Source organism: Arvicanthis niloticus, chromosome 1 (assembly GCF_011762505.2).
Source record: "Arvicanthis niloticus isolate mArvNil1 chromosome 1, mArvNil1.pat.X, whole genome shotgun sequence".
Classification (NCBI taxonomy): Eukaryota; Metazoa; Chordata; class Mammalia; order Rodentia; family Muridae; genus Arvicanthis; species Arvicanthis niloticus.
This window is the reverse complement of record NC_047658.1, coordinates 65,906,361-65,927,919: the sequence shown is the minus strand read 5'-3', so window position 1 is coordinate 65,927,919 and position 21,559 is coordinate 65,906,361. Positions and strand designations below refer to the sequence as shown.

Sequence of the window (21,559 nt, the reverse complement as noted above, 5' to 3'; positions counted from 1 at the left end):
CCGTCTCACCTTCTGTCTCAGCTAGGCCCGACGCCTTCTAGTGAGTAGGACAAAAGAATCTCTGCTCCTTGAACTCCCCTCCTGTATGACATCACCAGGGAGAACCTGCTTCACTTCTGTAATACAATGGGTCACAACTTAGACGGCTCAGTGTAGTGCAAAGAGCACACTGGAGTCAGGCAGGCCTGGGTTCAATCCAAGGTCTGCAGTTCATTAACAAGCATACTGGGGTGAGATCCTGCTCCTTTCTTCTGTTTCTTCATCTGTTAATGAGGGTAATAATAGTCACTTTCCAGGGTAAATGTCAACTTAAGCAAGCTTGTGCAGGCCTGAAACTCTCTCTCTCTCCTTAGATGTTCCTATAAAACATCTAGTTCATCACTTAAGCAATATGGAGAAAATTGCTATAAAAATGTCTACCATGTATTTATTGGTTATTTGCTATGTGCTTGATACCCTGAAAACTAAAAGAGGAGGATGAGGATTCGGGTGATAGCGAGTCTCAGATATCTCTCTGGACTTGAAGTAAGACATCCAATGCTATCCACACTCATTCCCTAGTTGCTGTGCACATATTATGCCCAGTCATCATATTTGCTCTCCTGGCTAAGTTACTTCGACACACAGTATAGTATTCAGATTGGGTGGGGAACCACGTGGTGGAGGAGGCCTGCACATGTCCCCTCCCTATGTTGCAGAGTGCACCTTGCCTGGGTGTTCTTGGAGACTCCTTTCTGCTTTCTCATTTGAACAGTTAATGGGTTTCACCCTCTTAAGTGACACCTGCTGGAAATGTAATTGTGCACATAATTGCTGTGTGGGAATGGAGGCTTGCTTATTTCCCTAAGCTTGTGCTTCCCTTAGGAAACAGTGGGCCTGCTTCCTGCATCCCTGCTGGTGGAGCATGTGGTTGGCTTTCCCTGATCTATTCTGGGCAGCTGGCCAGGAGGACTGGCTAGGCAAGATAGCAGCACTTGCTGTAACTTTAAGATTTCTGGAGATAAGATGGGGAGATAGCTCACTGGATAAAACACTTGCTTCACAAGCACAGGGACCTGAGTTTGGATCCCCAACAGTCACGTAAAACCTGGATACGGCACACATGTCTGTTACCCCGTTGTTGGGAGCGGTGGTGGAGACAGGATGATTCCTGGGGCTCCTTAACTAGCCAGCCTAGCCAAATTGATGAGTTCCAGGTGTGGTGAGAGACGCTGGAAAATGAGCTGGAGAACAATAGAGGAAGGCACCTCACACTGATCTCTGGCCTACACACTCGAACATTTGCACACACAGGAGAACGAACACACACACACACACACACACACACACACACACACACACACACACACACACAAGTATATATACACAAACACACATCACATCTACATATATTTTATAGAAGGTTTATTGAAGTCGTGGGCTTAATCAAAACACCAAGAGGAGACTGAAAGCTCTAGAAAATGTTCCCAACAATCATTCTAGCTAAACACCTGAGGCCAAAGTGTCCCTCCTATAAAGGACAATGTGAAGAACATGAAGTATAAGGAGCTGAGGACAGTCAGAGCTCCTGTTGTGGTTCTCTCCAGTCTTGTTACCTGACCTGAGGTAAGGACCTGTGGTAGTGAAGCTGGAAGCCTAGTGATCAGTGACCAGTGGCATTGCCCATGGCTATGACTGACCCAGTGGAGCTCAGGCCAGCAAAGTATGGAAGGGCAAAAAAACCAGAACAGAGCCATGGGAGTGGAGGCTGGGGAAAGATATCTTAATGGCAGCCTCTACACAGATACAGATGCATCAAACACGTGACTATAAATGAATATGCAAATGTGCAAATATATATTAGAATGGTATGTTAAATAATCTGCTTGTGGATCTTTGGAAATGCCCTTTCCCTCTGGCCAGTTACCTCCTTCCAGACTGCTCCCCACACTTTCATTTAGCTTGCAGAGATCTGTCTAAATTTCAAGAAAAGAATTAAGACTTGTTATAAGAATGGGTCAGGCGTGATGTCACATACATGTAGCCCCAGCACTGAAGAGAAAGAGGCAAGAGGACCTTGAGTTCAAGGCCATTCTGCACTAACAGTGAGGTTCAGGCTAGCCTGGAATATAAAGAGAGACCTTATTTCTGCCCCAGAGAAAATCCCAAACCAGAAAGAACAGAATGAATTAGATGTTTTGTCTTTTCTTCTAAAATAAAAGCTGAACTTGATTACCTGTTTATATCACTGCCTTGATTCCCTATGTCTCCAGATCCATACCTGTCCCTGTATGTTACTGAACACAGGGAAGGAGGCTGCCGCTGTTGTTCTAAGCCAAGGAACAATCTTCTGAGAGTGTCTGCAATTCTCTTTGGGGTAACTTGCCCTTCTAAAAAGAATGCTTGGGGTTCCTGGTATCCAGATCCCTGGCTGCTACTCTAGGAGTTTGAATCAGAGCTATGATAGTCCTACAACCAAATTGATGAGTTCCAGGTGTGGTGACAGACGCTGGCAAATCAGCTGGAGAACAATAGAGGAAGGCGCCTCACGTTGATCTCTAGCCTACACACTAACACATGTGCACACACAGGAGAACGAACACACACACACACAAGTATGTAAACACAAACACAAATCACATATACATGTATTTTATAGAAGGCTCACTGAAGTCCTGGGTTTATCACACCAAGAGGAGAGCAGAGGCTTATTTTTTTTCATCTGATAACATGGCAGAATAAAGGCTGTAACGACAAACTCTTTTACAGCTTGGTGCTGGAGTTCTACAAGTAAGGGGAAAGCCACATGGTAATTGTGAAAAGTCTACAACAGCTTTTTGGAGCTGTCTGTCCTTCACTAAGTGTCCTGAGTGCACTCTTCACTCCGGCTGATGCCCAGGGCTTCCCTTCATGCACTTCAGCAGTGATGCCTCTGTAACATAAGTCACTCTTAAGCGGACTCTTCCCACTTCTTGAATCTTTGAAGTTTCTGTTTACTCTTGCTTATGCTGTGAGCTTGTCACTGACTATTAGCACAAGGGTGTCATTTTGTGTCCCCTTCACCATTTTCCTGTCCAACAGCAGGTTAGTCTTGGAATGCAACGTGACAATAGGACTTGGCCATTGAACTCTCATCTCATGTCCACATTTGTAGTAGGCATCACTTAACTCTTTCCACATCCACCTCAATTTCCTCTGTGTTCCAAACAGTCTGGACAGTGGGAAGTACAGATCCCTTTCCTCTCAGCAGATAGTTCAGGAGAGATGCTGTCACTATAGGTGGATCCTGCACTCAGGGACTTTCCCTCCAGCACTCTGGTAGAGATGACCACTTATCTGAACAGTGTTGAAACTTTATGGTTTGGGTTATACAATTTAAATGTCAAAGACTTAGGACAAGAGAAATTCTGTGCCATGCTGGAGGCTTCTCTGTCTTGTGGGAACTAACCTTTGGCTCTGGCATTCCTTGAAAGTGGGCAAGTTAAAACTAACAAACAAAACAAAATAAAACAAAACAAGACAGCCCACAAAGAACCAACTAACGAGATGGCTCAGTAGGCAAAGACATTTGCTGCCAAGTCTGATGACCTGAGTTTGATCCCTAGGACCTACAAGGCAGGAGAGAAGTGAGTTTTTCTCTGGTCTCCAAATGTACACCAGGCATAAGTGCCCCCACTTCCATGTACATACATATATACATACATGCATACATACATATGTATGTATTTATATACATAAGTACATACATTGTTAAAAAAAATAAGCTAACTAACAAATAACATTTTAAGTGTTTTTATTTTAAGAAAATGTATAGGTACCCTAATAGTTTCCTTTAAATCTTTTTCTGTTTAAACTATCCAGAACTAGATTGTATCATGTCTCTCTCTCCCACAGACTATGTATGAGCAGCAATTCTTACATTTTTGTCATCTCTATACCCAAAATATAGCCTTGTTCCTTAAAGCCTTCCAGAGACTGGATGGAGGTGCAGAGCCAAGCATCCCTGCAGGTGCCTCCACCCCTGCTGGGAGGTGCAGCTGCTGCTCTGCTAAGGACTCAGAAATCAGATCACCTGGCTTACTAACATTGTGGATAAAGTAAACATTAATTTTGATGGGGTGGGCTGAGAGGATTTCTTATCAGAAATGTGAAAAGACTGTTGTATGGACAAATTAAAATGTGTTTTGTCTGCGCAGAGGCTTATTTTTTTTTCTTCCTGCTTGGCTGCCTCTCTGCTGTGCTCCAAATAGCTGAGGGACATCCAGATAATCAAAGCTCGCTCACCACACATACTGTTAGCAACTCCTTTCAGACCCTTCCTGTCCAGATGTACAAAGAGAATAGCAAAAGGAAATAAATCCAACACTTCCCAGCTACACCCGCTACACGGCCAAGTCTCTGCAGTTCTGAATCATCAAATCTTGCATTTCTCATTAACTGCCCCTCATATGCAGCATTTTCAATTAAGTTGGGAGCACTGCTACACTAATTATGTTATGATATTAGTCCCTGCAGATTAATATGCAGCTAACAGTTTAGGAGTGCCGTCTGGATTGGATTATTCAGCCTACTTGCAAGCAAACACTTCCTGGAAAGCTGTCCCTGGCCTGGGACTGGACGTGAATGCCTAGTTTTATGAATTTACTTGACTGATCTACAGGGTGCCTAGTTAGGGGGTTCTAGGGTTGGAGGCAAAGGTGTTTTGTGGAAGAGACTCTGTAGATTGAGTCAAGATGGAGCACTTGGTGTGAGTGGGTTTTGGCCAGTCCTTGAGGATCTGAACAGGGGGGAACCATGGCGCTTGAGCTGGGAGAACCATTATCTTTGGCTTCTAGCCACTAATCTCTCCTGGGAGGTGCATGCTGTGGGTTCATAGGTCTTTGGGCCTGACTGGTGTCAACACTACTGGTTTCTCTGTGCCTGCTGGCAGTTGGTGAGACTTTTCAACCTCCATAATTACGTGAGTAATCTCTTTATATTTCTCTTCCTTTAGTCTACTAGCCTCTTGGTTCTGATTCTCTGTAGAGCCCCATCTAATGCAGACCTGAAGAGTTAGGAGCTGTCTGGTGGTCTATGGGGTTCTAGCCTCCTGTCTGTGTGGCAGTTATACCTCCGCCACGACCTGATTCCACTGAGCCATAAGGTCATGTTTTGTGCTTCCTCTGTAATTCACTCAACCCTGTGTTCATAGGAAGTGCTCAGTTAACACTTCCCCAGAAGACCTGCCTTGAAAAGTCCCACTGAAAAACTACAGCAGAATGTCTTTCAATGTCTGCTTTCCATAAAAAGGGAGAGGGGAGAAAAGAGAAAGAAAGAAAAATATATGGCTTTGTTCCATGAAAAATACAACCAGAGAAGGGGAAGGAAATCATATTTGCTGTTGTAAGTTCTAAATCAGACACTTTCAAAATACAAAGGCTCATTTCATGTAACCAAGTGTCATTTAAGGGAGATGCTGTCATGCACAGAAGTAGATAGACCTGGGTGCAGTGACTTGCACCCCTGTGCTTTCCTGTACAACTGGCATCAATTAATTTTTCTGTGAGGGTACATAGGAAGGAGTCAGACATTACAGAGTATTTTAAGACAAGTTTCTGTGTTCAAGATGGACAAAGAAAGCAAATGTCGTTTGATAGTACCAAACAGAATGACTTGTCACTGACATCTACTTAACATGTACAACTCCTGGGTACCTTTCTATGGGCTTTGCATCCCTTCTGAGTTAAGCATCCTTACCCTGATTCCCAAGAATGTAGAAACTGAGCGTTTGGGTTCCCAAGGAATAAAGAGAGTGAGCTAGGCTCCTAGCTAAGGTATCCTATTGGTTATGACTAAGTCAATTCATGGCTCTCAGTTTCTCACTTTGTAAATGTAAGAGTGCAGGGATCATATGAGCAGTGCAAATGATCATAGGGCAATTGTCAAAGGCATGTCAGCCCAAGGCTGTAACAAATGCAGAAAGCCATGGTAGCCAAGTGCTCTGAGAGCAGACTGCTCAGTTCCATTCCTGCCTCCTCCGTGGTGGGCTTTGGCTGAGGCACACTCTGGACTGTTTTTGTAAAGTTTCCTCATCTTTAAGATGGAGATGAGAGTAGCACCCATCTCATAGGGTTGCTTTGAGGACTAAACGGGTCACGTTGCACAGATAACCAAGAAATAAGCATGGGGTCTTGGGATGCTCAACACTTCCCTGTCATGGATGTCATCCAAACATTGCAAGTCACTTAAAAGTCCATGCCTTAAGAGTGAGGAGTCTAATAAGACTTCAGAATAGTTGTTGGTAGCATGGCTGATAGCCTAAGCCCCCTAAAGCAGCCATTCCAGGAAGCTCCCAGCACTGCCGTTTTATGATAACTGCTTTCTGGACTGGATTTCTATGGGAACTCAGATTCAGAGAGATTAAGTCATGCACCGAAAGTTACAGGACTAGAAAACAGCAAACTGAAACTTGTCCTCCCATAAGCAGGTACTGGACCTCTCTCATCTGGTGTTATCTCAACCTGGAGCTTTTTAAAAAATAATCCCATTGAAACCCTTTTCTTACTTATCCGTGTGTGTGTGTGTGTGTGTGTGTGTGTGTGTGTGTGTAAGAGAAAGAGATACAGAGACCTTTAATTGTACTGAAGCAAAGCAGTTTGTACATGTTTGATGTTTGAAACCGAGCATCATCTTTCCTTTCTTTTCAGTGAAAACTGAGTAAATGAACAAACAAATAAATAAATGAAACCGAGCGAAATCACAATAGAGAATGCCGATTCCAGAGAAAGCCCTCCAGGTTCTGCTGATTCTCCCATTAAGGAGCAAGGGCTCAAGTCATTGGTAGGAGAGAAGTTTACTTTAAAAGTGTCATCTTGCAATGAAAGGGTGTCCACTAAATATCACAATTAAACATGGGAAGGAGAAGTCATGTTATAAAGATGGCTACTGGACCCAGCTAACTTGAACCCATTTGTTGCTGACCTTTATATTGTATTCTCTTTCTCTTTTCTGTCTCTCCCTTTGTCTGTCTCTTTGTCTCTTATTTTCATTAAAGAAGAGAAAGTGAGCTGCTGCATATTCTTAAATGCTAACTGTCCATATTTACAAGGAGGCACAGTGCAGTCTCTGAGTCCAGTATATACAGAGAAATAAGGGAAAGCTAAACATCTATGCACCGCTGCCCAGGGGCCCACAGTCTTCCAGCTTTACTCACAGACAGAACACAATCATAGTGTTGACTCCATAGTTTTTTGTTGAGACAAAAAGGGTTCCAAATGTTTCTACTCAGGGAACCCCTGGTAAGTTAAGCAATGTGCTCTATGAATATGGAATCTTTCTCTTTTTGAGTCTTTCTAATTTTCCTTGAGTCAATTTGCAGTTTATATTTCTGAGAAAATCTCCCATCTTACAGCTGTGAGACATGTCAGAGTCCCAGAGTGTTGTCTTGTTAAGTCACATCAGTGGTCTGCTCCCCTTTCCCTATCAGCTCTTCTTATTGTAGTATTGATGCTTTTCAGCACTCTGTTAACATTTACTGGCCAAAGAAGCACACCTAGGTTACAGGATGTCAAGATGGTTTGTCACTGGTTTGAGAAGAAACCAAGATATATCTGAGAGAGAACATTTTTGTTCAAGTGGGTAACAAGCTTTAATCGGCCAGTTTGGACATGAAAGGGGAGGAAAGCCTCTAGGGTTTAGGAAGGAAGAGTTACATTGCTCTGTCTGTGAAAGCCATGGATGTATGGACAGAAGAATGCTGGAGGAGGGGTCCTGAGGGAGGACAGGGGAAAGGGACCAGGCTGCAAGATGATATACAGGGTAGAATTGGCCAGGGAGACTTGGGATTCCTCTAGGCCTCTGGCATCTTGCTTTAAGGTATATTTAAGTAATTGATCACTCCATAGGTAGAGGAAATCCTGGGGATGTGGTGTAAGACCACCCCTGAAATCATGTGAGCTATACCATCAGGCATAAAAAGACATATTTAATGGCATTTGATACAAAGCAGAGGCAGAGACTTAATAGTACTTAGTTCATAGGTCGCTGTGGGATTTGGAGGCAATCCCAGTGCCCATGTCCTGCAGAGTCACTAGAGTGTTAAGCCCATTTATGTTAAGAGAAGGAAGCACATGTGACAAGAGTATCAAGGTGTAGATAAGTGAGGGCAAAGGGAAGAGCTCAACTCTATGCTGGTCCAGGTGAATTAAGATCAACTCCCATTCTGCTTAGAGTTGGCAAAAACTACTGCCAATGTGTGCAGGACCCTGGATTTATTTATGAAAGGCAGGGATGAGATCTGGACGGCGCTTCCCCCTACAATCCCCAGACATCTCTGACATATAGAAAAGTACAGGACCCATCCACCAAACAGCATGGGGACAGACAGCCCAAATGTCATTTCTCATCCTTGCATTTAGGGCCCATCTCAATTAAGATCCGTTAGAAGTCAATTTCACAGTGGCTGGTTTTTGAAGATCCCCCAAAAACGATAAGCTGGGAACAGGCTGCCACTTCCTTTGGGAGCAGAGGCCATCCTCCACAGGATGTGCCAAGGCTTTATTGTATTTATTTATTTTGATTTGAATTTAATTTGGTAAATAATGTTTATTGAATATTTTTTTTCTCATTTCAAAAGCAATGCATGTTTAGAAGATAGAAGCAGCTGTTACATCCCACGCCTGGCCTCAGACCAGCCATGACTATTTACTTTATCACAAGCAAGCCTTAGACAATCTCCTAACACAGATGAACAGTGGTTTTCAAATGTGGGGGCTGGGGTGCTCAGGAATCCAACAAGGTGAGAAGAAACAAAATCACACACAGAACAATCCCAGTGCCTAGAAAACCAGTGGGAGCCGGTTTCTCTTGATCATGTACTGTCTGTCGTTTTTCTGTAATTGTTTCTCGTAGCTCAGATTTTGACTCAGAGAACTTGCATCCTGTCTTTCATACTTAATGGTCTGCAAGAAACACTTCGCCCTGCCATTAAAAGCTCGGCAAACATCATTTTTAACAGCTACAAACTACTCCATCCTCCAAGAAAGCCATAATTCATCTAACCAGTCTCCTACGGTGAAACATTTAGTGGTTTCCAGTTTTTACTCATAACCAAAGCCACAGTGGATGCCAGTATGGATACAGTTTTGCCTACATTACAGATTGTTTTCTTAGTACAGATTCCCAGAAATAGAATTAGTAGGTCAGAGGATACAGGCTTTTTAGAGGCTCTTGAATTTCACTGTCACATAGACACCCTGAGATCTCCCTCTTCATGAGAGGTCAGAGGGCCCCTTGGTGCACTTAGCAGGCTGGCCCCAACAGTGAATTTTAAAACTATCTTCCGGGGGGTGGGGAAGGGAAAGCACTATTTGTCTGGGGCCCTGACCCAGAACTGGAAGGACATGGTTCCTGTCTCCATGGAGACACATAAAATGTGTCTTCTAGTCCCTTAGTCTCCTCTCCTCTCATCCAGAGTTCCCTTTTTGATTCTAGTGTCATGGCCTTATGTCTAGGGCACAGAGATGGCTCCACATGGGCTCGTCACCTCACATATAACAACTCCATAGGATGCAAGGAGGAGGCAGGGTGCATTCATGCTTCTAAGATCAGTTAGCATTTTTTCATCCACGTATCAGGTTGCAGGAATCCTTTTTTCTCCTTTCTTAAAGTACCTGTGCATGTCAGAAAGCTGTCTTCAAATGCTCCCTACATGGTAGATTTTACGGTCAGGTTCATTTGTCCTTGGAGTAACTCTTGATTTGTGTTCTAAGGTCACCAGAGGTGCCCTGACCAGAGGGTAATGGGGAACTTACACAAAACAGTGACATACTTCAAAAGGAACTTGGATGAAGATTTCTATAGCAGAATGAGAACTCTGGCAGAGGCTTTTTATTACAAGAAAATCTTAACACATAGCTGGTGGCTGCAGGAACAGGGCCCAGTCACAGGGAGAGTGAGTGCCCCCCATGCAGCAGAGGCTGTGGGAGGTGACCTCATAATCCATCAGTGCTGGGGCCTAAAGAAGTCACATACCTAACTGACATACCTGACCCTTTGCCACTGGTGTTTAGTGGTGGCTACAGGAATATTTCTCTGGCTCCACATGTATGACAGTCAATTGGCAGTATTGTCTGATTTGGTGTCTGCATTTTCTAAGTTTTCCCAACCAATGCTGAAGCTGCTGAGTCAGGGACCACAGTTTGAGTAGCAAGTGCTTCTCCAGCTTTAGCAAGCATTACAAATTTCCCAGAGACACCTCTTTAAACACAAATGCTGGGTCTAGCCTCTGAGGCTTGTGACTTAGCAGGTCCAGGACGGAGTCTCAGAACCTTACAGATAATACTAACGCTTTGTAAAGGATAATACCCCATCCCTTGCCACAGCCCCACACATGTGTAGTGTGTGTGTGTGTGTGTGTGTGCACGCACGCACATGCATGTGTGTCCATTCACATAGAGGCTAGAAGTCAACCTCATGTGTATTCCTGTCCTCTTATTTTTGTCCCCTATTCTCCTCTCCCCTCATCCATAATTCTGGTGTCATGGCCTTATGTCTAGGGCACAGAGATGGCTCTACATTTCTTTGAGATTCACTTTGTTGTTTGTCTTTGTTTTGAGACAGGGCCTCACATTGGCCCAGAGCTCACTGAATTAACTAGGCTATCTTGCTAGCTATCCCCAAGAATCCTCCTGTCTCTGTCTCACAAGTACACGCTAGGACACCTCACATTTTTTTTTCACATTTTCTGAGACCTCAAACTCTAGCCCATATGCTTGCTAGACAAGTTATTTGCTGAATGAACCACCTCTGCAGCCTCCAAGTCCTAAGCTCTTGGGGTGATCAGGAACCAGGACCTCTAACAGACTGCTGTCTTCAGCGCTCTTGGCTCTGTACAAGACCATTATTCTTAGGAGGTGTGGAGGTCAGAAGCCCTTGTTCCGAGACTCTCAGTCTTTGTCAGTGGCATTAGGACAGAACCTTGTGTGTGGTAGAGTAAATCTCCAAAGCCCCTTTAATCTCCCTGCTGAAGCAGGTGGTGGTAGGAGAAGTCTGAAGATTCTAGAACCATGGAAGACTCTGGTAAAAAGCAGTGTATCAGCTCTATTATGTTGTCAAACACTGATTCCTGCTTGTTACATCTTGAGTTTAATAAAAAATATATTATCACTCAGTCCAAACTTTACAAAAGTCCTTAGGGAATCTGAAATGAATTGTGTTAAGCTCCTGTTATAAAACAAACAGTTGTTTCTTTTACAAGCTTGTGTCAACAGTGGACTACATGGAGGTGCGGAAGGGAGAGTGGGGAAGGAGGCTCACCTTACAGGTGAAGTCTGTGCTCAGGGCCTTTCTTAAGCACCAGAAACCTGCAGGGGAGTGGAAAGCAGAACCCAGATCCTTGGCTTCCCTGAGAGGAGGAGGATGCACTCTCCTCCAACAGAAGCGAGCTAGAAGAAACAGGGCCTCAGAAGACACTGCTTTCAGAAGCCCTTCCTGAATTTTACCAGGTGGAAGTACTTTGAACTTCAACTTGAGCACAAAAGGCACCTCTCACTATGTAGACTGTAGTTTCCGCTACTGTCTTCCTGTTGGACTGAGTCTCAAGGCTGGGTAGAGGCAGGCATTTGTGGCTACACTGATCTGCTTAACTGAGTTCTCAGCCCCCTTTCTATCCCTTCTCACTGAGGAGGGCACCTCATATGCTGTAAGGGCCCTGAATGGAGTCATCGAGCCACACTTAGGAGTTGGCTAATGGACACATGCCCTTCAGGCAGAATCTGGTTGGTTTAGTCTTTGGAGGCAGCTCCAGCATTGTCTCCTCAAGGGAGATTTTGCTTCTCTGTACCTCAGTTTTCTCTCCCGAGTGTCAGGGAGTGAGACTGGAACTACCATGGTGGTGGCACTGTTGGAAACGATAAGCCAGAGGGGCACACAAGAAGTGCATGGAACTTTACTTTAGGAAGTGAAAGGAAGAAGGAAGAGGAAATGGGTTGAAATTGTGTAGCAGGTATGTCTCATCAGACAGGGGAGAGAGGTCAGGGCAAGGGATTAAGGTAAGATTGGGACTCCTTTTGAAAAATTATTTATTTATTATTCTGTGTGTTCAGGAGATGTGGGAGTGCAGGCATAAGTCAACCATTGCATGGGAAGAGGGGTCAGAGGACAACGTTGAGGCCAGTTCTCTCCATTTTCCATACATTCAAGTCATGCCATCAGGCATGTGTGACAAGTGCTTTTACCATTTGAGCATCTCACTGCCCAAGGTTGAGTCTTTTTATAGCTCTATCCCCTAATTCATAGAAAAAGCAAAAAGGGGCAGATCAATGGGCCAGTTTTATAGAGTGCTTATGAAATGTTGCCTCTCGTTAATTTTATTCTACCGTCATAACAACTTTATACAATGACTTTTGGTTCTGTCTTGAAGGATTTCACATGGTACTCCAAGCTGGCCTCAAACTTGTGCCATGCCTCAGCATCCCAAGTGCTAGGATGAAGGGAGTGAGGTAGCTTTCACTGGTTTGATTCTGAAGATGAAACAGCCAGAGGCCTCTATTCAGGAGGCTAGATGAACAGTCTATCTACAGTATAAGTTAGCCATCAGGACAGTAAACTGGAAACTTCTAGAAAAAAATATGGTCTTATTTTGTGATCTTGCAGATACCAGGCCCAGGCCTAACCTAAAAGAAAAACCCAGTAGATTTGCATGATTGTGTCTAACAGTAAACACTGAAACAACCGAAATCCTTAACACCAGTAGAAAGTATGACAAACTTGCACCGAATATGGGAAGCAGCCTAAGAGGAAGATGGCTGATGAAGGCCTTGAACAGCAGCCTAGAGGCTTGGTCTACCCTTTCTAAGTACAGAATCCACATCACTACAGCAGCCATGTCCTGAGGACCAAGCTGGTCCATATCTGCTTTGCTTATTTACCTTCTTTATCAGTAATTTTTACAACTACACTGCAGTGTAGCCAATGATAATTTTTTCTACAGTTATGGAAATATGTGACTACTTTCAATGCTCCTGGCTAAGGGGTGACAGAGTCAGTATGCAACATGAGTCTGTTCCCAGAGGACATTTGCAGTGATGCTTACTGTCTACCATACTACCTGGCCTCCCAACACTGGGATTATCTCATGGCTGTGGGAAAACAGAGAATCCTAAAATGACATGGCCCCTCTGCAGCTCGTGGTGGCTTGCCCTAAAATCTTAGTCCTCTCATGTGGAGTACATAACTTCATTAGTCTCCCTCGAGGCTCAGGACCCTCTAAATTGAAAATCTTCCTTTAAGATTAGCTGGGAGACCTGTGTGTCACCCCAACAAAGTGCCAGGTATAGAGTAGCCATTTAATAAAGAGATATTAGTTAGCTACATTCTGATCCAGTGTCCCCTATGACTGGGTTACCACAGAGGTCCTACCAACCACTCCCTGCTGAGTCCATATACACTATAACAAGGCCATACTTTCCTGGTGGCTAGGGACTGTTACCTCAGAGAATCCCCACCAGGGGCAGAGGACAGAGCATTGCCTTCAGGAGAGTCCCCTTCACCTGGCAGAGAACCTATTTGGGGTCTTGTAACTGTACCTATAATCCTGTCACTAAAATTATTTTGCATATCTGATCAAGAATTTGAAAATTAAACTCTAATAGTCAATGAAAGGAGTTTTCAAGCAAACATTTTTTCTTCAAACACTCTTAAAGAACACACCCACACCCACACACACACCCACACACACACACACACACACACACACACCTCTCTCCTGCTTCACTAGAAACCTTTGAGCTATGAAGTGCACTTAACACCATTAATTGCCATGGAAACTACAGCATCTTCTGTGGAAATCGGTCAAGATTTTTTGCAATCTCTCTCTCTCTCTCTCTCTCTCTCTCTCTCTCTCTCTCTCTCTCTCTCTCTCCTTTCAGCAAAAACTTGGAATAATAGGTTGCTTCCATTCCTTTTGTGGGATGGCAAGACTTTGTTTCCCCATTCCACTCCTGACATGTCCAACCTCTCTTGGACAGGAGACATTACTTACTAGGAAGGCAGCACTAAGAACAGGAAAAGAGGAAGACTTCCCGCCCACCTAGGCATCTACCCATGCCCTTCACTAATTATTTGGTCTTTACCAATTTTATTCATTCTCATTAACACAACTGTAACATAATGCTATGACAATTAATAATGACAAGTGTCATCTCAGTGCTTATTAAAAAATATGCCTTTTATCTAGTATTTACTCTGTGCAAGGCCTTTTCTGAGTGTACCATTTTATAGATGAGGAAGCTAAGGCATGGAGATACTGGATCCACTTTTCTATAGGCATAGAGTAGAAGGCATAATTTGAACATAGGTTCTTCTAATCCCAAAGCTGGCCTGAGAATTTTCTACCACAATTTTAGCCTATTTTTTTTTTTTTTAAAAAGAGTGACTCCTCTTTAGCTAGTCATCAAATCCTTAATGAATTGATTGATTCATTAAATATTTTTAAGCCTCTGTTTGTCAACAATGCCCTATTATACATCTATTTTCCCAGCAATCTCAGTCGAGTGAATCCCACTATCCCCCACCAAAAAGGAATTAATCAAAAGCCCCCAAGTCACCTAAACATACCCAGAAATCCACACACATTATTTATTTTAGAAACTGACAATTTCTTTCATCTTGTTATATACAAGGTTAGTAAGCCCAAGATGGAGGATGGAGGTTTAGATTGTAGGTCCCTCATTCTTTAACTGGGAGTCCTGGATGATTTCCCTATGTCTTCCAAGCTAACTTCTCAATACTGTAACAGGAGTACTCCCCAGAGCTGGTTCAGAAGATGAAATCAGGAGATGTGTGTGAGGCAGCCGTTCTGGTAGCTCCCACTAGGTAGGAGTAGATTAACTGGCTCCTCTCAGTGCCAGTTGTGGCTCTGGTCATTCATTACACAGACTGTCACTCTGCACCATGTTCCCGGTTCCCTGTTTGTGTCCTGAACCATTTTTCATGCAAGGAAATACCTAGATCTGTGGTAATGTGACTAAATCAAACAATCCAAGCACAGAATTAAGCAGGGCATCAGACACAGGGCAGGCACCATGGCATCCATGTGCCCATTGAGGCACATGGTACAGCTAGAATTTGAAGTGACATCTGGTGATTTGCATTCCTGTGTCTGGTGGTGGTTAGCTCAGAGATGCTTGTCATAAATAGAGGATTAAACCACACGTCCTAACCCACTCAAGCCCAGCCTACTGTCCTCTTCTTTCAGCTTCTTTCAAAGTTCTTCTGTAACTCTTGCTCTTCTAATTAAGGATGTCTGTTTTCCTAGGAAACGTCCATTCTATCAGTCCAACATTAGATAAAATTAAATTTCTTAATGACATCCATGATGATTATGCCACACTTCTAATTGAAAATGAATAATTGAAATTCTAATTATTATAAGAGTCAATAGAAGGTAACTCAAGACAGTAACTTGCTGGGCACAGCTTAAATTCTCAATTGCCTTTTAAATTCGGTAGGCATGTAACTAGTCAGTTACTTAATAAAAACATGTGGTAGGGGGCATATCGTGGGAAGAATCTTAAAGTACAAGGCACCTTTGATAGTTTTCTTGAGGACTGGTAAGTACTGGGCTTGTGGCTCTGGCCAATACTGAGGACTGAATTAATGGGTTTTCTTTCCTATTAAGCCTTCTAAAAACATGCGAAAAATGAAATAGAAAAGGAAAAAATTCAAATAAAAAATATTTACCTAGAGTATCAAGTATACAAGCAGGAGCCAGTGGCTCAGAATTGTAGAAGACATAGAGACTTTAATAGTTGAGGTCTGGAAGCTAAGCTTCCCACATGAGAAAATGAGACACACACATAGGCCACATGAGGCCAAGAGCTAGAATCTACTCCCTGACTTCTGTCTAAACCCTAGAGGGGTTTCTTTCAGTCATGAGAACTTGGTCCAGCCAGCTACATAGGAGGGCAAAAAGCTTGTGTCTGCTTGGGGATTTGGGGGGGGGGGGATTTTGTATTTAGAAAAATAAATTCACTGTGTCATACAAACATGAAATTGAGGTTCATACCACTGATGGGTTTCTGGGATTCTACACCAAAAAGTTAATGTGAAAGCTGGCCAGAAGCCAGGGCATCCTTGGTGGTGGTAGGCACATAAGAAGGCATGGTAATTCATAGACTCTGCAGAGGCCCCGTGACAATGTTGACTACAGTGAAACCCACAGAGGGAAGGATAAAAACAACAACAAAAACCAAAAGAACAAGAAACACATCATCTACAAACAAGCTTCCAAAAGTTACAGCTCATCCAAAATTTTTTTACTATCAGGCACAAAAACCAGAGCTCATACCCTTGGAATGCTAAATAATCTGACAGATTATAGAGGTAACTAGTGGAGTACAAAAGGAAGAAAAAGGATAAATTTACATTAGAGGAAAAGCATTATGTTCCTTTAAATATGAAAACATAAAGGCAAGTTTGAAACCTAAACATGTGAAACTTAAAATTTTTTTTTCTTTTTAATTGCCATTTCGGGCTGGAGAGATGGCTCAGTGGTTAAGAGCACTGACTGTTCTTCCAGAGGTCCTGAGTTCAATTCCCAGCAACCACATAGTGGCTCACAATCATCTGTAATGGGATCTGATGCCCTCTTCTGGTGTGTCTGAAGATAGCCGCAGTGTACGCACATAAAATAAATTAAATAAATAAAAAGACTTACTGAGGAGGAATATAATGGAAGACTTCACTTTTTTTTTTTTAAATTGCCATGTATATTAAACTTCAGAGGCTGAATGAAAGTGAAGAATAAATACAATTAAAGCACATTTGGTAAACCCAAGATATATGTCTGTGGGGCTGGTGAGATGGCTTACCAGATAAAGGTACAAGCACTCACTCCTGCGAGGAGGAAGGGTCGAGGGAGGGACTCATAAAAAATTTAACTAGGTTTATAGAAAACTTCCCATAATGCAACACAGAGGATCAGACACAGACAGAAAATGACAGAGCTCTGTGCAAAGCAAGGTAATGGGGCAGGGTAAAGGCAGCTAGCATACAAACTGATCAATTACATGACTTTACCTGGAACCAATGAAACCTGAGCATTGCTTCCAGACTAACCTCTTAAAGGGTAGCTGCATGTTAAGAACTAAGAAATAAAATATACATCTGTACAGTACAGATGTCAGATGTCGTGCTATGGCTTAATCTCTTCTGCAGTAAACTCTCTATGCCTCAGATGTCCCACCGGTCCTAGAGGGATAAGAGATTCCTGGGCAGGCTTGACTGTACCTTGCAGATTGAAGTGACCCTAGTCAAGCCTGGTTTAGATCAGCAGGTCCCAGCCAATGCTCAGGCATATGTACAACAAATAGCCGCTTATTTTAAATACCTGTATTTGGAGGTGGCTTGTTACTGCAGCTCGACTTTGATGATTGCTGATTGGCTCGACTAACTTTTCAATTCTGAGATGGACTTAGCTGACTACTTTATTTATTTCCTTTTATATTTTAAGCCAACTTCATAGGCTCCAAGGAACAAAGCAGTTTGTTCAATATCACTTAGTAAGAATTCAAGAATTAAGACTTAGACTATTATTAATACCTGGACTTGTTTGGTTTGTGTGCATATACTCAGTTCTCTCCTCCCATCATGTGGGTTCTAGGAATTGAACTCTGGCCGTTACACTTGGTAGCAAGTGCCGTTAGCTACTTGGTCATCTTGATGAACCCTGAAAGCCTGATTTTTAATGTACCTGCAAACTGCATCTCAGCACATTTGTTGTAGAATAAATGGATTAAGTGCATAATAACTCATCTATGAGACCAAAAACATCACCTGCAGGCATACAAGCTTACACTCAGGGCCTGAGCCCGTGAGGTCTGGCCCAACATATCAAGGTCCCCTGAGAGGCCCATTTCCCTTTATGAGATGTCTGCAGCCCAAAGAGCTCGCTCAGAAAATGAATCCCCTTCATGCCAGGGGAAAGAAAAACACACCGCACTGGAGTGGAAAATAATCACAGCCTGTCAGACTTCTTGGCAGGCTGCTGATCTTCATGGTCCAGCAGATGGTGTCAAGGATGTGACCCCTAGAGGTTCTCAATGGGCAGTTGACAGAGTCCTCATCTAAATGGACGACATGGAGTCCCACGGCTGATCTGTGCCTTCGTGCCTGGTACTTAGCAGCTGCCAGAGTGGTCTGATGGGTAGAGTTTCCTGTTGGAACCAATGGCATCCTAAATAATGCATTGCCTTGTTCTACTTGGTGTGGGAGTGACAGACCATTCCAAGAGGTTGCAGAGGGTTGGTTCCCTGTGACAGCAGCAGGAGATAGAGACATCTAGACCCTCCTCCCATTCTTTTTGGTTTGCCATCTATGACTAAGCCAAAATAAATTCGATGATGACATTAAAATACTTGTGATTTAGATGTTGCATTTGATGTCACAAAATAATTTAAAACTTATTTCCAGTGGAAACAAAACAAAGGAAATAAATATATTCAGGAAAGAACAAGTGCAGGAGTCCTAATAAACATATGAAAAGATATTTGGCTGTATTGGTAATTAAAGAAATATAAATCAAAACAACAAAGAGATAATATATTTTTTTAATCCTTATTAGGTTGGCAAACATTCAAAGACATGATAATTCCCAGGGCTTGCCTATTGCAAAGGGGCTTTCTCATCCACTGCTGATGAGGTATCCATCAGCAAAACTTTTTGCAGGCTAATTTGGCTATTCTCACTCAAATGCCAAGTGTTTTGGTCCATGCATTCAATTAATAGGAGGTGAGTTGATAGGCATAGCCAGTCCCCACCAAATATATCAGGATAGACACAAGTCATTGAAGAGTTGTCTGTAAGAGCTACCTTTGGAACTATGCACATGTCTGAGAAGAACTTTAAGTGCATTCACATGGTAGAAAAGCATGGTGCAGCTCAGAGGAGGGCCTGAGCTCTGGGGAGCAAGCTTGCACCAACCTCATTTTTAAAAGGTATGAGATTAAATTACCTCTGTTGTATAAATAAATACAAGTCTACTTTTTCTCTCTATGAAGCAACAAGGTTGGGGCAAGAGGTAGAAGAGAGGTAGAGAGACAGAGACAAAGTCCTCCCAGTCCTAGAGAGACATTACCTTCCATAACATGGATTATCTTGGGATTCTAGGTCATTTGTGGGAAGGGCCTAGTAAGTAAGACCCACTGGTTTTAAGAAGCATCAGTAGCTACAGGTGGCAGAAAAGCTCCAGAAACCATGACAGAGAGTTGGGTAAATTGCAGTCCCCCACAGTAAGACAAGATTAAGGAGGAAAATGCTTGATGCCTACCAATTCTACTCCTTGGGTCCTCAAGGACCCCTTCCCTATTCAGTACCCAGTAAGCGCCTGGTGCTCAGAAAGACCTGTGGGTGGGCCAGGCTCTCTGATGGAAGTAGCCAGTGGGTGGAGCCCATCTCCCATCTATCCCTGCAGGACAGCTAGGTCTCCTGCAGAGCCCAGAGTCTGCTGGCAGAAGTTATTTATACATGTGAAAAGTTTCAAAGAACTCCTGGAAAGGCTGACCTAGTTCACTGGCTAGGGATATCTGAGCAATAAAAGTTCATTTAACTCTATCAGATCAAATGGAAAAAATAAAGCTAAAATTAATTAAAAACGATGGCATACAGCTCCTTACAAAAGTACCTTTGAAGAAGAATTTGGCACATTTAAGAGCCACAGTTAGGGGAAGCATGAGCTTCTAATGACCCCAGCTACTGGTACAGAGAGATAAGGTGGATAAAAGAAATCCACAGATAATCACAATTAAAAATCCTTTATATTCTTTCTTCCCATTTCACCTTCATCCTTACCACACTCTTGTGAAGGCCTATAAAGAATTTTCCAATCTTTTCTTTGGTCCCTTTTCCTGTCTGGGTGGAAGGGTTGATAAGGGAGAGAGGAGGCCTGCCTGGGAGTCTTCCTTAGATTGTGTTTGGGTGTGTTCCCAATGTTCCCCTGCTTCTCTCCTTACCCCTCCTGCCCTAGTGGCTTCCAGCAATACATCTGGCTTTTTCTTTGACTTCTGTTAAGGTTTCACCAATGGGAAGCTCCATCTTTGGATGAGGAAAGTAGACTTTTAATATTACTATACTGTGTTGTTATCTACACAGTTCCTGCTTGAGAACTCCATACCTGAGTTAAAAGTTAAAAATAATACTTTTTAAAAGTTTGTTTTTTGGGGGTTAGGCCATTTTCAGCTATCCTTGGCCACAGGCCATGCTGTCAGACATACCTGCTAATAGTCTATATGCTTGCAAGGGCTTGTTTTCTCTACCCGAGGTCTTGCTCTATGGCATTGTCTTGGATAGCTGTATCTCTCTCCACGTCTGAACACTCTGCCTTTCAGTAAACCCTTCAGCAGCCCCATTTGAATATGCTATTTGCTTCCAAACGTACCCTTTATTGTCTTATTCAATGGCCTCATTTTCCAGGGGAGTAGAGAGCCTCAAAGAGGAGAGCTGACTTGCCTAAGTTGCACACTAGGAGTTGCCAGAGCTGGAACCCAAGTAAAGGCTGCCTACTGCCAGAGCTTGGCATCTGACAGCTTCATTTTGTTGCTGTGAAACTGAACCAGTCAGCCAGAATTTGAAAGACCCTGCCAACTGTGAAAGAACTGCTGGGAAGTTCCCCAGATAGTTAAAAGTGTACAGAAAGTAGGTCATTGACAGTGGCCATACCATATTTTCCAGACATGGTAAGAATCCTACTTCTTATCTACTGCCTTGCCTTTTGAATTCTAACTACTTGGCTCCTATCCCAAGTATGGATACTGGAGGCTGAGCCTTACCTGGCTACCTTCAGATTTCATGGCTATCATTGGGCTCTAGGACACTGTAGGAATAGGTCTTGGCAGTGGGGTAGAAGCTCATGTAAGTAACTGCCCAGTCCTTTCTACTCTAATCCACCCACCCTTCCATCCATCCATCTGTCCATCCATCCATCCATCCATCCATCCATCCATCCATCCTTCCACTCAGTCAGTGAACAGTTACCAAAGGACAGGTCTGTCCAGGCCATTGAGGACTGGCCAAAATACGTAAAACAAATGGAAAATCTGTGCTGGCTGCAGTGTGAGCATTGTAGAGGTTGCTCTGTCTAGCCTGAATCAGTAGCAAAGGCTTCTTGAAGAAAGCCTGCATTTTAAAGGATCCGTAGGAGTTCTCATGGTGGAGCTATAGAAGGTGTCCTAGCTAGCCTTCTCATTGCTATGATAAGACCCCATAACCAAAAGCAAATTTGAGGGAAATTCTTTATTTGGCTTACATTTCTACACTGCTGTTGATTATTGGAGGAAGTCTGGACTAACTAAAATATGGCAAGAATCTGAAGGCAGGAGCTGATACAAAGGCCATGGAGGGGTACTGCTTACTGGTTGGTCATCATGACTTGCTCAGTCTGCTTTGGAAAAAAAAAAAAAAAAAAAAAAAACAACTCAGGACCACTACCCTAGGGATAGCACCACTTACACTAGACTGGGCTCTCCCTCATTATTTACTAATAAAGAAAATGCCTTACAGCCAGATCCTATGGAGGCAGTTTCTCAATTGAAGTTCTCTCCTTTCA

The 21,559-nt window shown here is 43.2% G+C and overlaps 1 protein-coding gene across 17 annotated transcripts in view; it reads right to left on the bottom strand.

Annotated features, from left to right (window-relative positions):
• Positions 1–21,559, bottom strand: part of Tenm4 (teneurin transmembrane protein 4) — a 1,520,543-nt gene that overhangs the window by 495,679 nt on the left and 1,003,305 nt on the right. The gene's annotated exons all lie outside the window — the stretch shown is intronic.